The sequence below is a fragment of the Crinia signifera genome, chromosome 2 (assembly GCF_055691185.1).
Source record: "Crinia signifera chromosome 2, ASM5569118v1, whole genome shotgun sequence".
Lineage (NCBI taxonomy): Eukaryota > Metazoa > Chordata > Amphibia > Anura > Myobatrachidae > Crinia > Crinia signifera.
In genome coordinates, this window is record NC_139218.1 from 341905280 (window position 1) to 341923086 (window position 17807).

Here is a 17807-nt window from a genome sequence, read left to right on the forward strand (position 1 = left end):
ATTTCCTTGCCACCATGAAACTACACATGTACCAAATAAATACATACACCATGGGGGCATTGCACAGTGTATATGAAGCCATGCCCGCTTTCACATGTGTAGTCCCATTTTGGGTGATGCCACTGTATGGTAATACGGAATTATAGATGTGAAGGAGGCTGGTTACATGGTTTAGGACTTGTGAGAAATGTTATATGAAGCAGCAGGAGAGTGGGCGTCTGGCATGGGAGCAGTGGAGATGAATGCTGGCAGTGAGAAGTAGAGACGAATAGGATGTACTTACAAAACATGCGGATACACCACACTCCTTACGCCATTTGATACAGTTTCTGGGACCTTGGGAACAAATGACTTTGCTTTCAATTAGATTGTTATGGGAAATCATTTTTTATTTCATGTTCTTTTGCTAAACTCTCCATTTTTTAAGAACAAATTAGCCACACCAAGATTGTTGTGCTGTCTTTCCCTAACTAAGATGACACCCAGGACCAGATGCATTTAGCTTCAAAAGTGATAAAATGGAGAGCGATAAGCAGCCAGCCAATCAGCTCCTACCTGCCATGTCACAGACTGTGTTTAAAAAATGTCAGGCAGGAGCTGATTGGCTGGCTGTTCTTCACTATCCATTTTATCACTTTTGAAGCTTAGTGCATCTGGCCCCTTATATTATAATATAGAGGCCCTGACAGAAGAAAACACCCCGTGCAAATTTGCGAATGCATGACAGATAGCTACCCGTTGGCAGATCCAAACGTAAATCCCAGAACACCAGAGACTTAACAAATGTGAGTAGGTCGGCAACTGAGACGGGCTGGAAGTGGTCATCGCTGATGTCAGTTATCCACTGTTAAATCGCCTGGGCACACCTGCATTTTTTCCAGACACACCGAGAAAACTCAATGATTCCTTCCCCCAAATCCCGCCTCCATGTCAGTCAAGCGTCTTCTGAATTGCGTTTAATTTCAGTTGCCAATTCCCCTCACACGTGCAATGCGAATGATACAGATGCCAATTCGTTTAAGAATTGCCAGATTATCAAAGTCTCGAATTAGCGATGCATGCTTAAACCTCTTATGACATAGATGTGGTGTCCACTTTGCATTGCATATAATGGGATGCAGAGAGATGCTTGATGTGGTAACAAAATACAATCAACTGTGGGAAAACGGATTATGGTAAAAACGAAACTGAAGGGCTGTACTGCGAAACTACTGTTTCTAAGTAACTACAGAACCGATGTCTCCTTATTTTATAAAACAAAAATTCACAGTAATTTTCAGTGCGTTCCAAAATGCACTACACACTTTTACTGTGCAACACTCTAAACTAAACAGCCATGTCACACAACACTATGGGGGAAATTTACTAAAGGAAATTTGTAAAAAATAGGTGTATTTGTATCCAGAAATACACTTATTTTTGACATTTACTATCCCGAAAATACGGCAATTCGTATTCGTATTGATAGCACATCAATACGACTACGAATTGCCATATTTTCGGGATAGTAAATGTCAAAAATAAGTGTATTTCTGGATACAAATACACCTATTTTTTTACAAATTTCCTTTAGTAAATTTCCCCCTATACCTCACAATGATGGTAGGGGTATAAGCAGGGCCCTCCTTACGCACTCGGTTTGTACTACCCAGTTTGTTTGATCACAATTGTAAAGCACAATGGAATTTGCTGTGCTGTATAAGAAACTGTAAATAAATAATGCAACATTTTACACTACACTATCATCCTATGGTACAGCATATGCTACATCCTACACAATACTGACTCATCTCTGTGCTGCAACCTTTGTTATATTACATTGTTACCTGTGCATACGTTATGGGCTTTCTCATAAAGGGGCCCATTTGGTACTTGTGTATTATCACGGCGCCCACGATATTCAGTTGTATGGCAATGTATTCCGTTTAAAATTGTATACCATTGTATATGGCATACAATGCAATGAGATTTTAAATTGTATATACAATCTTTAATTGTATAAGCACCTTAATAGGTGCTTACAATGTTAAATGCACCCCCACGCCACTGCCACTATCAACGCCACGCATTACTTCACATGTATTCTGCGTCCGCTCGCCACACTTCGGGCTCGGTGGCTCGCCACACTATATAAAGTCAACTCCACGCCGACGTGGATAGTGGGGGTAAGAAAAGGTTGGAGGACGCGTACCGCCGCCCCTCGCAGGCTCGCCACGCTTTGGGTTGGCGTTGATAGCACGGGTGGCGTGGGGGTGATTTTAACATTGTAAGCACCTATTACAGTGCTTATACAATTATTTTTTATCTTATAGGGGGCACATTTAACATTGAAAACACCCATTAGGGTGCTTATACAATTTAAAATCTTATATTGTATATGCCATACCATTGTATATGCCATACAATGGCATACCATTCGATGGTATACAATTTGAAATTGTATAACATCTGCTAACATTGTATCGCATCGCATACCATCGTATGCCTTATGGTATGCGATGGGCGCCGTGATAATACACAAGTATCGCCCATTTAATTAGGATTGCACATAGAATGCAATATGGGTGGAATACTACCACCCAGGATTGCATTGTAATATGCTATCCTATTGATAGTATGTATCTCCCTGCACATGCAGGGACAGGGGCTCTGAAAGGAGACCATACTTGCAATGCGCTCAGCTGGGCGCCAGGGGATTTGCCCATGCGCAATTAGTGCTGACCCAATCTCGACCCCGCTGTCTAAAGGCCCCCACACACAGCACAATTTTCAGGCATTTTCTGAGCGATTTTACTAAATTGCTCAGAAAATGCCTGAAAATGCATGTAAATCGCTGTGTATATAGCCAACACAGCGATTTACATGCGCGCCCCCGCCGTTCTGAATCTGCACAAGATTCAGAATGGCCCGGTCAGTCAATTCATAACAGTCGCTCAGAAGCTCCTGCTCATCTCCCGCATGTGTGGCGTGGGGATGAGCAGGGCCATCTGAGCGACTGTCATGCCGGAGCACGCTGCCCAGATGAAGCCCCGCTGCCTGGAAGCCCTGCTGCCGCCGCCTGGAAGCCCCGCTGCCGCCGACCTAGAAGAATCGCTGCCGGAGGCCAGCAGAAGAGACGCTTCCTGGACCTGCCGGGTGCCGCGCCTGCCCTCTGCAGTCAGATGGAAGCTGCAGTGAGAGGACGCGACGCTGGAAGACACCGGAGTTGGTAAGTATATACTATATTCTTTTACACTGTGCCACCAACGGAAGAGGGGAGAGGGGGATGCCACACTATACCACCAACGATTAAAACTTTTTATGGGGGACACTACCACCAACTATTGTTTCATTATGTATATATATATATATACACACATATACACACACAATATATAGTGTATATATATATATATATATATATATATATATATATATATATATAGTGTGTGTATATGTATGTATATATATATATATATATATATAGGTACTTATGTAGTATCTGGGCTGCCGATTTAGAAATCGGATCGGATCGCATCGCATCGTATCGCATCGCATGCGACCAAATCGTATGCGATGCGATGGTCAAGATTTTTCCATAGGATTCAATGTTAAAATGGTCTGAGTCCATTTTAACATAGAATTCAATGGGAAAAAGGGGTCCTTTTCCTTTCCCCACTATCCAAGTGGGCATGGAGTTGGATATAAACCTGTGGCGAGCGTAGCGAGCCACCGAGCCCGAAGCGTGGCGAGCGTAGCGAGCCCCGCGAGGGGACACACAATACTTTTTAAGAAATATGCGTCCCCTCGCGGGGCTCGCTTCGCTCGCCACGCTTCGGGCTCGGTGGCTCGCTGCGCTCGCCACGCTATATAAAATCAACTCTATGCCCACTTGGATAGTGGGGAAATGAACAGGACCTTCTTAACATTGAATCCTATGCAAAATCGTATCGAATCGCATCGCATCGCATCTGATTGTATGCCTTAAGGTAAGGCATACAATCACAAAATCGGCAGCCCAGATACTACATAAGTACCTATATATATATATATATATATATATATATATATATATAGTGTGTATATATATATATATATATATATATATATATATATATATATATATACACATATACACAGTGCAGTTTGATGGCATGTGCGGCTGTGACAGTCGTGACAGATTTGAAATCTCCCATGCTGAATCTCCCAATTTGAATCTGTCACAAATCTCTCTGTGGCCCTTATTCTGGTTGGTGCGGTCAGAGCCGCACACGGGGCTCCGGCCGCACAAACCAAGGGCCGCCCACCAGACGGATCGCCACGGCCGTCCGTACACGGACGGCTGGCGATCCGCACAAAAATGGTGGAGGCGTACGCCTCCACCATGGTGGGAGCTGCCCCCTGCATTCGATGGTCGTCGACCATCGAAGGCAGGGCCGCACGCCGCGGCAGCTCCCGCAAGCTGAGACCACACGGACAATCGTCCGTGTGGTAGCTTGTATGGGGGCTGAAAGCTGACATCCGGCGACGTCAGCTTTCCGCCCCCATGTCATGGTAATGAGGGCGTCATGCCCTCATTACCATGCATACGCCCCGCGTTTGCATGGGAACGCCCATGAAACGCGGGGCGTACACATAGGGAAATGAGGGCATGAAGCCTCTCACGCCCCTATACGCCCCCTTTGCGGCGGACGAAATACGTCTGCGGCGAAGGGGGCTGCACATGCGCAGATTGACCTCTGCGCATGTGCAGAGTCCAAACATCGGCGGTACGGCCGCACGCGGGCCGTACCGACCGAATCAGAATAAGGGCCTGTATGCGGCTCATTGTCTGAAATGAGCCACACAAGTGAAATCTCTTGTGCTGAATCTCCTGTTATGTATCTCTGGCACACATCTCTGCGTATGTAGGGCCCTTAAGAGGGCGGTAGCTCCGGCGCTGCCTGATAGTGATACATTGTCAGCATTGCATGCCCCATAAAAACAATGGGAATGCAGCTGCAGGCAGAAGGGATCAGAGACTCCTGCTGCAGTCCCTCCCTCTTCCTTTTGGGGAATACTTAATATTTGCTAAAGCCAGAAAAAAGGTGTTTTCGAGGAATAAGCTGCAAATATTACATTATAAATGGGCCCCAAAATTTTGTAGCTGGCCCTTGTGCATCATTCCCACATTGCTGGGCATCTCACTCATCATGCATTCCCTCAGTCACTAATCCTACTTCTCTAATTCAGCTCAGTGTGAATTCTAAGAAGGAAATTTACTAAGATTGGCTGTTTCGACTGATCAGTAATTTGCATTTTCCGAGGGTGATATTCAAATTTTGCTGCTGGCAGCCAAACATGGCCAGCCAATGAAGCATTGTACGGATCAGTCATATGCAAAATAAAGAAACAGGTATCATTTATTTTTTTTAAACGGCGTGAGGTCCCCCCTACTAAGCATAACTGGACCTGGGCTCTATAAGTCAGTGCTGATTCTAAAAATACAGGGGGAAAAATGTATAGGGTCCCTCTGTATTTCATAAACCAGCACTGGGCTATGGCAGGTCCTGTTTATAAAAATACAATGAGACACACACAAAAAAAAAAAAAAAAAAGGTGTAAAGGTCCCCCGGATTTTTATAATCAGCACCGGCTCCAACAGCCAGCGTTGGAGTGCCACAGCTTTTTATACAAGCTCCTATGGCTGTCATATTAACATCCTGGTAGGTCAACTGGGTCCCTGGGGGGGCAAATCAGGCTGACCGCAGTCAATTGGGGACACCTTTGTGGTTGACCCCAAATGATTTTGCAGTCAGCCTGATTTTCCTGTTCCCACCATAGACACCTGTGTTAAGACTTCCCCCATATTGTGGGAACCAGCCATAGAAGCACCTGTTAAATTCTTAACATGCACACCTATGGAGACACGGAACAGCCTATTAGGTGTGGAGCTACCTTTTTGATAGCCTGAGGAGAGTTCCATTGACCAACGTCAGTGGTACTCCCCTCATTGTTGGGGAGGTGCTGCTTGTGCAAACAAGCAGCTCCTCTGTCTGCTGGTTCGGGTTATTTTGCACTTTTTGGTACTTGTTTCCTAGCACTGCGCCCATCGCATTGTATACCATTGTGCTAAATAAGGTATGCAATATTGTACAATAAAATATCACATCGCATATCGATGCGATCGTATACGATTTTTGATTGTACAAGCACCCTGATGGGTCCTTACAATGTTAAATGGCCCCCCATAGTCAACGCCACCCCCAGGATCAACGCCAACCCGAAGCACGGCGAGCCCGGGGTACGCGTCCTCCGACCTTTTCATACCCCCCACTATCCACGTAGGCGTATGGTTGATTTTTAGATAATGTGGCAAGCACGACGCGTGGCGAGCGCAGCAAGCCCCGCGAGGGGATGCAGAATACATGTAAAGTAATACACGTCCGCTCGCCACGCTTCAGGCACGGTGGCTCGCTGCACTATCTAATTATTTTTAACCCCATGGTTGCCTAATTTGGATTGAAGAGGATGCAATCTACATTGATTTTAGGAAGCCATTGAATTTCTACTGGAGAAGAGGACCAATCCTACGTGCTCAATAAAAGGTAATAAAGTTCTACTTTATTTGTGTTTGTTTCTATTTGGGTATTGTTTTTGTTGTAGGACTACAAGATATATGGGACAATAAGAAACTGTAAATAAAGGCCCAGAAAACCTAATAATGACCTGCATTCTGGGACTTGTGATTCTCAAAGTCCCTGCATGCAGGGGGTGGGGCCAGTGAGCATGATGTGGATAGGGAGAGGGACTCATTATAGGAGACTGTACAGGTGGTATGGCACTTACGACTGCGTCATTGTGGTCATGTCCCCACTACCAATATTACAGGCATTGTGCAATTGGTGGTAGGAACACGATGACGCAATTCAGAAAGCGTAATGTTAGCATTAGCGCCTCGCAGCACTGAGGTCAAGTGTACAATCCCCACCACAACCCTAACTGCGGAGTTTGTATTTTCTCCCTGTCCTTGTGTGGGTTCCTACCACAATCAAAAAGTATACTGGTAAGTTAATTGGCTACAAGCAAAATTAAGCCTAGAATGTCTGTGTGTGCATGTACATGTGGTAGGAAATATAGATTGTAAGCTCCGCTGGGGCAGGGACTGAATATTTTCTGCAAAGCGCTGCAGAATATGTGTGCCCTATATAAATAACTGAAAAATAATAATTCAGCATGAATCGCATCATCTACCTGCTGGTAGATTATTTAATGTTCCTTATGTTATTAGATAGCGGCTCATCTAACGTCACAACTTTATGTAGTTGTACTACTACTTAGGATGCTGATTAACTTCATTCACCTTTGGGGACATTTTTTTAAGTGTGCTTACATTGACAGATTATACATGAGATGTTCATGATATTGGTCAGATACATCACCTGCCCTGTACATGCAGTCACTGACAAGATCTCCAGAGTAAGCTCCAGTACAGGTGCAGACAGGTGTTAACCACCCACAGCCGTGCTCATCATTAATTATATTGAATTTACACACTAGATGATCTGTATGCAATATCCTCCAGATCATTAAGTAAATATCGCCCAGTGTATCCAGCATTAAGGTGCATACACCGTATATGAGGTTTTTTTAATATGCACAAAAATATCTTTAACAATATTATTGTGGATATAGTCTAGTATAGACACACACACCTAAAGATTTCTGTCCGATCTCTCCGGTGGGGACAAAAATGCAGAAAAGTATGGGAGCAAATTGAGATTAAACCATTTCCTAAATCATCATTGTTTTTCCAATGTTTGGGCGCAATCTGGTAAAATCCATTTGCTTAACAAATTTATTATAAATAAAAAATACATTTTCCAGCCAGCAATGCACCACTGGGCACCAGGGGTTAATGTGAGCAACGGTTCTCTCTCGCCATATGACACCTACATGGAAATCCTGGGGTTCTGCCCCTGAACATGCATCAACCGGAGACCTCTATGTTTGGATGCAAAGTACCTGAGTGGGACTAAGCCCTAGGTCCATGAAACTGCTCAAAACACACAGGAATCTGCCAGCTTACTACACCTAGCCAATACCCAAATCACATATCTGAAAGCACTATTAGTGACTAGGCTTGCCCTTCTATCCCATAACATTGGGACACCTATGAAACAAAAGGTTCTGTGGCTGCCTTCAATCTTCAATTTGAACCGGTTATAACTGGCCACAAAAGATATGTAATTTATGTGACCAGTTTAAAGTGATAGTAGGTTGGTTCTGAAACATTTTTGCAGTGCGTAAAGATTTGTGTAGAATGTCTGTCAGAAAACAAAACAGTAATTTAATATAAAAGTTATTTAATTACAACTATATGTCAATATTTGTCACTCTGCATTAAAACGATTTCTGCTGTGAATGATTCTGAGAATAAGTTGGTAACAGTGATGCAGGAAAAGGGAGGAATTGTAGTGAAGTCTTCACATTCCATGCAAAACGGCATGTCCAGTCCAGGACAGGGGCAGCTCATCTAAAAGGTGATAGAGAATGTTACCGAAACAGGACAGTAAACACATGCTCAACCATGTCAGGTAGACTTGGGATTCTATGCAAGCGCTGGGTAAGTTTTATACTCCGGTGCTATTCATTTGTTAAATAGGGAAAAGTTCCATTTACTACAGAGACCATGCTGCCCTCACTCCGTGAGGTAGTTCTAGGTGCTATTTGCCTTTTATACACAGTGCTATTTAATACATAAGATTTAAACTAGACTACAATATGTAAAGTACATACAGTACAGCATGCCATTCCCTACACGGGGTGCGATGTGATGTAGTACGAAAATACCCATCTATACATACTATTTAGCATGGAGATATGGACTACACAGGAGCATGCATCGCAAGGCAAAATAAACACTGTGCGATTTGAACTAGACGCGATTCTAACCAAAAGTGTGTGAGCACCTTTACTCTGTTACATACACATAAATATATATATATATATATATATATAATAATAATAATATCAGTGTTGGAGGCCTCAGTTATTGAATATGTCCTCATGAATGACATGTCAGACAGGGATAACAAAGCATCATGGGCACTCCAAACACAACTTACTGTTGAGCATGCTTACCTGACAAGCCACCATCTACTTGGACACTGATTTTCAGGACAGCACAACCCACCCAATTCTCAACACCTGTAAAACAGAGGCAGGTATTAAGTAAAAGATCTAGTACAGAACATGCTGCAGGGGGCGGGGTAGTGGTGACAGATGCGAGAACTGAGGGGGGCTGATAGCGGCTATGAATGACATTATACCCAAGTGATCATGCATACAGCATTAATAAATGCAGATGTGCAAGGGGCAGGATGTATCAGAATGTGATACATCTAGGAGCTAGCCATACAAGTATATGATTTTGTCCTCTGACGCATTGTTCTGAGAAGTCTTGTGATATCGGGCAAATGCACGTGTTTTAGATCCCACGTTCCATGTGCTTAAATCGGAGCCCCTAGATTGCACGGTGCTGCACAAAGAATCTGCTGGATCAGAGAGCATCGGACAGCACTTACTGGATCACAAGCGATCCTGCTGCCTGGAGAGCAGTAGACTTCTCCCTTTGAGAAATCTCTTAAGTGTATGGCCAGCTTTAAGCCCCATACGATTTGCGAAAAAAAACTATATGCATAAGGATATAGTTGATGTCATTGTGCATATTGTTTAGTGTGTAGTGTGTACCCACTATATCATTAACTATGCACGCTCCCATGTATTGTTAACAATTACCCATATTGTTTTAACATGCAGTTAAATCTGACTATCGCTCAATGACTGCATGTTTGGCGGTGGTCCTAGAGATGCTACTGAAAGACACTGTTCAGTGTTTGAAGCACTGTCGGTATCAACGATATCTGTAGTACCACATATATAGTGTATGGGGCATTGCCCTTGATGTTCAAAGCCTTATAGTCCTAAATGACATTACAGTATAGGACCAGTGAGATAGGAGGAAAGGAGAAGATTCCTGAGTGCGCTCAGATAGACCAAATCACCACTTGGCGTCTGACGGTAATTCCAGCTATTTTTCAGGTTACTCTCATCACTGCGCAAGTCGTTATCTCAAACAGGTAGATTACAGCTAGTTACTAGCCAGTAGAGAACGGTATTCTGAAAGATCCAGGTTAACACTGGCATGAATAGAAAGTCCATTTTAACAGTAGCAGTCTAATGGCAAATCACTTATTTTGGAGCACTATGAATCAGGCCTAAATACTTGTTTTTCATGCCTTAAACCTTTGAGTGTGAACATTTGTGAGGTGCAAAATATCCACTATAAATAGCAGCATTGCTCACAGCAACTTTTTGGGGAGGTCAAAATATTGAACTAAGCGTCAATTAATTAACATCAGATCAATTGCCAGCAATAACTAAAGTGATTCATATTCCTCGACTGTCACTGGCATTTTTAAGCGGATATTTTGCACATCTCGCTGCAACGTTGGCACTCAAAGGGTAAATACTGCTAAAGCTGTGGTTTTAAAATTCCAGACTTCATCATTTCATAGGTCTAGAGCTCAAAAGTGGCAACAGAATTTGTCGGAAATAAGTTGTTACAATTCCGTTATCTCATGTTGAAACACTTGTTTCCAGGTGAGATTCCAACAGTGCATGCAAAACATTACAGATAACTCAGTGTTGAACTAAAAATCCCTTGAAAGAATGCAAGATGTACTAAAGGCCTAAAACATGAAAATAAAGAATTACCATAGCTTGTTTATTTTAAGCCCATTCCTTCACATGTTGGCTTGGGAAAAAAAAGAAATGAACAGAAATCAGTTAGTACATTACAGAACCTCCATAGCATAACAAACTATATAATCAGCGTTCAGACAGACCATTCTCGCCACCTGCAGTCTGCTGGTAATTCCAGCTATGTTCAGGTTAATCTCATCACTCCGCATTGTTCCGCAGTGTGCAGACCACTCAAGCATCAGGAAACGTGCAGTGATTGTGAACTTATATCAGCTTAAGTGGATATCAGAGTCTGACATGTAGTCATGGCTTCTGTAGCCACCTGCATAGTTACTTGAGTCATGGTAAAGACACCATAAAAATGTCAGATATTTCCACACTAGTTACAATGCAAGTAGGACAGATGGCTGAGCACTACCAAAGCTTACTATAGGAGTCAATTTACATAGCCTTCATATAAGAAGATGTGAACAATTTCCTATACAGGCTATATCAGGGTTAATTGCATTTAGAATGTTTTACACAGATACCATCCTTTGACTGAACTGTACCTAGGGCTCTCTCCTGCTGCCGCCATCATACTGCATGCTACTTGTGTAAACCACCATGTGCGATATGTACAGAGACATAACCCCCCACACACAGGTAGAAAAGGAAACCTAGCATGCAGCTTACCCTCTCCACTCAGTCCCCCATTGCGGGTAGCCAGCAGCTACAGAGGATTGCCAAGCATACAACAGCCACCATAGTCTCAGCAGGAATGATTGTCCTAGGCATAAACACCGGTCAACGTAGCCGCTATGTCCCGCCTGCTGTTATTGGGATGTGGCTGTGCCTGTAAAGGAAAGGGTGTGGATAATTAGATAGACAGCCAATAGGTCATCCACTAGTGGTAGACAGTCAATAGGCCGACATGGTTTTGGTCGACAAACAAAAAAAGGTAGACATTAAAACAATTTCAAAGGTTTTTTTTCCCCTTATTGGTCTCTATGGAAACCGTTTTAATGTACGGCTGTGCTAGCCATGCCTTCGGCGCGATACTTTGCGGAGCTCGGCACACTTCTATTTTACCCCTATGCCTATTAGATTGTGAAGTAATAAATTAACTCATGTCGACCTTTTTTCATTGGTTGGCCTACTGCCTATTGGCCAATAGCGGGTGACCCAGGCACTGTCGACATATAGAAGTTTTGCTCCTGTAGAGCAGAATATCAATATTTGCGGCCTCAGTTATTGAATGTGTCCTCATGAATGACATGTCAGACAGGGATAACAAAGCATCATGGGCACTCCAAACACAACTTCCCGTTGAGCATGCTTACCCGAATAGCCACCATCTACATGGTCTCTTGGTGATTCTCAACATCTAAAAAAAAAAAAAAAAAAATCAGGTATTGAGTAAAGGGTCTAGCACAGAACATGCTGCAGGGGTGTGAGGTAGTGGTGACAGGAGGAAAGCCTTTTCGTCAGTTCTCGCACCTGACGGCACTTCCTATATCCTGAATCTCCTCATGAAACAGCAAATACTGCAAGACTTATGGTGTGTACACACTTGTACAATGTGCATGAGATTTTGACCATAGTCAAAATATCATCTGGATCGCATGCAGATTGTATGGGTTTTAACCCTTGCGCTCCCATATCGCAGCCAGAAAGTCTTGGCAGCATAGACTATATAGTGCAGATCTGCACTATATAGTCTAAATTGTATACATAGTCTAAATTGTACAAGCGAGTACACACCTTAATCGTATATTAAGAGCAGCTAACTTGAGGGAGGTGATATCCATTGATTACCAGTTATTTATATAGCGCACACATATTCGGCAGTGTTGTAGAGTATAGTTGAACATTCACATCTGTCCCTGCCTCAGTGGAGCTTACAATCTATATTAGGAGGTACAAACACTAATACATGGACAACCCTTTGAAAATGTAAGCATTAGGAGGAAACTGAAACTTTCCAGAGCTTGTATCCAATAGTCAATGCCGTATCTAGATAGCTTTACATACATACATACAGCAGTGCCCCCCTGAAACGCACAATATGATGGAATCATAAGCCCCTGGCACCTTTACATTGTGAAGCACATGTTTTATCTGAAGGCGGCCATGAGGGACATTGGGCCTTATTCTAGTCCACTCTTTGACAAAATCCTGCTTAGATGTAAAATGTGCAGAGAGAATTAGATTTGGGTGAGTTATTTTGTTTCTGTGCAGGGTAAATACTGGCTGCTTTATTTTTACACTGCAATATAGATCTCACTTTGAAGTAAAACCCCACCCAAATCTAATTCTCTCTGCACAAGTAACATCTGCCCCACCAGCAGTGCACATGGTTTTGTCCATCTAAGAAGCATTTTGTCAGAAAGTGAACTAGAATAAGGCCCATTATGTGCATGTAGTCATGCAGACAGCAAGGGGCAATATATGACATAGAAAGATATATTAAGCCCTGTACACACTATACAATTTGCATACATGATTATATTATCAACAAGGTCATCGCGAATATCCTTAAGTGTGTACCCACTATATCATTAACTATGCACCCTCCCATGGATTGTTAACCACTACTGTCAGTAAACATTCAGCCAAATATGAGGATATTATGCAGTGTTTGACCAGGGTCCCAGTGACAACACTGAACAATATCGTTCAGTGTTTGAGGCACTGCAGATACCATTATTGATATAGACAGTGCTACATATTGTGTAGTGTATGGGGCATTGCTCTTAAGGTAGTCCTAGAATAGAAGCCATATAAACTTGTTTCACAAAGCACAATTTTGATTAAAAACAAAAAAAATATGGTGTCAGACCTAAGGAAACAGTCAAAAAACACATTTAGACATCACATTTCATTAAGTGTTCCCCAGCTCACTACACTGCCATATATTAGACCTTTGCCCTAGTATAGGACCAGTGAGATAGGAGGAAAGGAGAAGATTCCTGAGTGCGCTCAGATAGACCAAATCACCACTTGCAGTCTGACGGTAATTCCAGCTATTTTCAGGTTACTCTCATCACTGCGCAAGTCAATGTCTCAAAAAGGTAGATTACAGCTAGATGTTTCTAGTCAGTAGAGAATGGTATTCTGAAAGTTCCAGGTGAACACTGGCATGAACAGAAAATCCATTTTAAGAGTAGCATTCTAATGCCAAACCACACTTATTTTAAACAGTTTTATAAATCAGGCCATTATATAGGCCTATAAACCACAACTTGTTTTGCATGCCTAAATAACGCTAAATCTATGGTTTTTAATTTCCAGACTTCACATCATTTCATTGGTCTAGGTGTGTTTAAAGGTAGGCACCAGGTTTTTGGGACCCCATTTACCATACAATGGCATTTGCAATGCAATCTGGGCGGGGGGGGGGGGGGGGGGGGGGGGCGATTTGCAGCTAATCCCTGAAAATGGGTGTTTAGACGCAAATAATCGATGGGCCCCTTTGTCTGAAATAATCAGTAGTTACAATTCAGTTTTCCAAGGTCATTACATATAGGAAGACTTGTTTCCTGGTGAGATTCCATCAATGCATGCAAGACATTAAAGATAACTTTGCAGGGTTGAACTAAAAATCCCTCATAGGAACGCAAGATGTACTAAGGGCCTTAGACATGTAAATAAATAAGAATTACCATAGCGTGTTTATTTTAAGTCCATTCCTTGCCGGGACATGTAGGCCTGAAAAAAAATGTAAACATAAATCAGTTAGTACATTACAGAACATATGTATAGCATAATAATTTATATACATCAGCGCTCAGATAGACCTTTCTCACCACTTGCAGTCTGCCGGTAATTCCAGCTATTTTCAGGTTAATCTCATCATTACGCATTGTAACATTAGTCATTGTTCTGTAGTGTGCTCAAACTTTACCAAACATCAGGGCATGTAAAGGCCCCCATACACTAGCCGATTTTGGTCAGATTTCAGCCAGATCAGTCGGATCTGGCCGAAATCGGACCAAAATCGGCTAGTTTTGATGTCCCCTCAGATCCGATGCGCGGTCCCGTGCGCATCGGATCTGCGTCGGGTGGTCAGACCTGCTGCACGTCCGACCACCTGACTTGGGACCTAGTGGGGCGGCGAGGCGGTAGAGGGAGCAGGGGGGGCTGGGGACGCTGCGGGGGACACAGGCGGCATAGAGCCGGGCAGGGGGAGCCGGCGGGAGCTGTCAGTTTTGAATAAAAAAAAAAAAGCCCATACAATGCATGGGCGGCCTGTGATTGGCTAAGTGCTCTCTCAGCCAGTCAGCAATTGGCTGAGAGAGCGCTCAGCCAATCACAGGCTGCCCATTCATTGTATAAGCTTTTTTTTTTCTAGCACTGACAGCTCCCGCCGGCTCCCCCTGCCCGGCTCTATGCCGCCTGTGTCCCCCGCAGCGTCTGTGTCCCCCGCAGCGGGGGACACAGACGTGTCCCCCGCAGCGTCCCCAGCCCCCCCTGCTCCCACCTCTGTAGCCCCCCCCCCCCCCCCCGGGTTTTTTACATGTGATAAATCGAGACGATTTATCACATGTAAAAAATGGCACATCAAGTGCCAATCTAATCAAACTCCCCCGGGGAGCAGCCGGGGAAGCTCAGGGGGAAGTCGGGGGCGACAAGTCGCCCTAGTGTATGGAGGCCTTAAGACTATCAGTGCTCCAGCTGACAGCAGTCAAGTGCAAATAAGAGCCTGATTAAGATCTAAACATAAATCAACTTAAGGTGCCCATACACATTGCGATTATCGCATGCGCTTTAAAGTTCAAGACGCAATCGCATGTGGTTATAATCGCACTGTGTTCTTGCTACTAACACACCACTGGCAGAGGGAGAGAAGTGTGTCTATTTGCCTTAGTAAATGGTGGGAATAGTCAAAAGTAAAAAGTAGTTCTATTACCTGAAGCTTTTCCGTTACTGCAGAACCTTTACTTTACAGTGTATATTATCCAAATCTCATGCAGTCATTGCTTTCATAGTTAATTTGGTAAAGACACCATAAACATGTCCGACATGGCAGCAGTACAGGTTACAGACAGGTGTCTGAGTGGTACCATAGAAATCCATTTACGAAGGCTTCATAAAAGATGTGGAACAGTTTCCTATACAGGATATGTTAGGGTGAATAGCATTTAGAATGATTTATACCCGTGGTTCCTAAACTGTGCGCTGTGGCACCTTGGGGTGCCGCAGAGTGCTTGCAGGGGTGCCCTGGGGGTGGTAGTTCAGGACCAATTCAAATTATTTTTGTACAGTGAAATAGGCAAAACCAGTGCTTGTGGCTTTCAATTATTAAATACGTGGACAAATAGAAGTGAATCCTGTCCCTCACCATAAAATTTAACTTAGGGTGACACAAACACAAAATTACTTAATTTTATATTTTTTTTCTAAATTTCTCAAGAAGAAACTTTTGGTCTTTGGGGTGCCATGGAAAAATGTCTGATACACCCGCCTGCCACCGCCATTACACTGCATGCTTGTACTCTTGTACACCGAGATGTGCAGCCGCCGCCCCGCCTTTTAACGGGGTCCCCACGGTTCCCTCCTCCCCGGTGACAGTCGCCCGCTCAGGTCCACCACCAACTTACAGCTCATCGTATCCAGGGGCAGCCATGTGCTCTTCACAGAAGAGTCAAGACACCTAACCTGCCTGCTACCACGCGGCAGAGACTGGGTGACACGCGTAGCTACAGCTTAAAAAGCCGCTCAAACCGTGGAACTGCTCCTACTCCTTCCGTCTAATAAAGTGGCGCGGTGAGCGGGACCAGGAGGCGGAATGACGTGAGCGTGCACCATGTGGAGATACGCTGTGACGCTGCCCTGCCATTGACAGGAAGGTTGGGGCCGGGGGAAGAAAGTTGGAACAGTGGCAGATGACGCGCGTGGGGCCGGTCTCTCTCACACGGAACGGACGTGTGGATGAGCCAATTGCAGTAGGTGCACTCCGGGATCCGCCCTGTGAGCAGCCAATGGCTGAGGTATGGCCAGCGTTGCAGTCGCCATCGATCGTTGCCTTCGATTGCGATTTTGCAACCAGATACTATTAAACTATTTGATGGCTAACCATCGTTAGTTTTAGCTATAGTCATCTATTATTTTTTACTGAATTGCCCGTGAGCCTATCCGAACTCGGGGGCGGTGCTTCCAGGTGTCGGTCTGCGGTGGCGGAGTTATGCTCTGTGTCCCCTCACCTTAAAAAACTAGGCTTTGCCATTGATGTTCTCCCACATCGAGGGCCATCTGAGACATCTTCATGCCGGTTATACGGCGAAGTCAGGCCGGCATCCTTTGGAAGGGGTTCCGACCTATTCAGTACTAGCTGTTTTTTTGGGTGTGGATCATACTTTGTACAGCAACTAGGTCGACAAGCATTAGGTTGACACCACTAGGTAGACATGCAGCAAGGCCGACATGGGTCTAGGTCGACATGGGTTTAGACAGGTCATTAGGTCGACAAAAGCAATAAGTCGACATGGGCAAGGTCGACAGTCAATGTGTCGACATGGTTTTTTTAACTTTTTTGTATTACCCGAATGTCGACACATTGTAAAATGGTCCGCGTTGCTTGCTGTGCTCGCAATGCTTCAGGTACACTGTTTTATTCTCCCACCACACCCTAGTGGATGGTAGGGCATGAAATACAGCCTGTTGGCACATGTCGGCTCAAAAAACAGTGAAAAACCCCATGTCGACATTTTGACTGTCGACCTTGCCCATGTGGACCTAATGCTTGTGTCGACCAAATGTCATGTCGACATAAACCCATGTCGACCTAGATCTATGTCGACACTGACCCATGTCGACCTAGACCCATATTGACCTAATGCTTGTCGACCTAGTTGCTGTAGACAATATGTGCCGTATCCTGGTTTTTTTTTGGGGGGGGGGGGGGGGGGGGGGCAGGTCAGAATGTTCTGACCTGCCGAAAAACAGGTGGATTGTCGGAAGAGCCGTAAATCCACCTGCTTTTGACAGAAACAAGCCATGTTTCTTGCAATCTCAATCCAACATGAAAAGATGTTGGATTGAGGCAGGGAGGATAGTGCCGGGTGGGCAGCAGCAGCTTACACGGCGCCATCCTCCTGTCC

General features: G+C 44.2%; 1 long non-coding RNA gene and 5 other non-coding genes across 7 annotated transcripts; all 6 read right to left on the reverse strand.

Moving 5' to 3' along the window:
- Nucleotides 1-8307: 8307 nt before the first annotated feature.
- On the reverse strand, nt 8308-16570 carry LOC146057839 (uncharacterized). 2 transcript variants are annotated; one of them, XR_014469791.1, is made up of 8 exons: nt 16308-16570; nt 15617-15818; nt 14370-14415; nt 12048-12091; nt 11401-11560; nt 10738-10777; nt 9103-9168; nt 8308-8494 (listed from the first exon to the last, which is right to left on the reverse strand). It is a non-coding gene; the product is annotated as an uncharacterized LOC146057839 (long non-coding RNA). The 2 variants fall into 2 exon arrangements; XR_014469790.1 differs by lacking the exon at nt 15617-15818 and having other exon boundaries at nt 16308-16561.
- LOC146061869 (small nucleolar RNA SNORD65) lies at nt 10006-10078 on the reverse strand. The gene has a single exon (XR_014471312.1). It is a non-coding gene; the product is annotated as a small nucleolar RNA SNORD65 (small nucleolar RNA).
- On the reverse strand, nt 10857-10929 carry LOC146061868 (small nucleolar RNA SNORD65). The gene has a single exon (XR_014471311.1). It is a non-coding gene; the product is annotated as a small nucleolar RNA SNORD65 (small nucleolar RNA).
- On the reverse strand, nt 12170-12242 carry LOC146061832 (small nucleolar RNA SNORD49). The gene has a single exon (XR_014471280.1). It is a non-coding gene; the product is annotated as a small nucleolar RNA SNORD49 (small nucleolar RNA).
- Nucleotides 13685-13756, reverse strand: LOC146061866 (small nucleolar RNA SNORD65). Its single transcript, XR_014471310.1, has one exon. It is a non-coding gene; the product is annotated as a small nucleolar RNA SNORD65 (small nucleolar RNA).
- Nucleotides 14493-14565, reverse strand: LOC146061865 (small nucleolar RNA SNORD65). The gene has a single exon (XR_014471309.1). It is a non-coding gene; the product is annotated as a small nucleolar RNA SNORD65 (small nucleolar RNA).
- Nucleotides 16571-17807: the final 1237 nt, after the last annotated feature.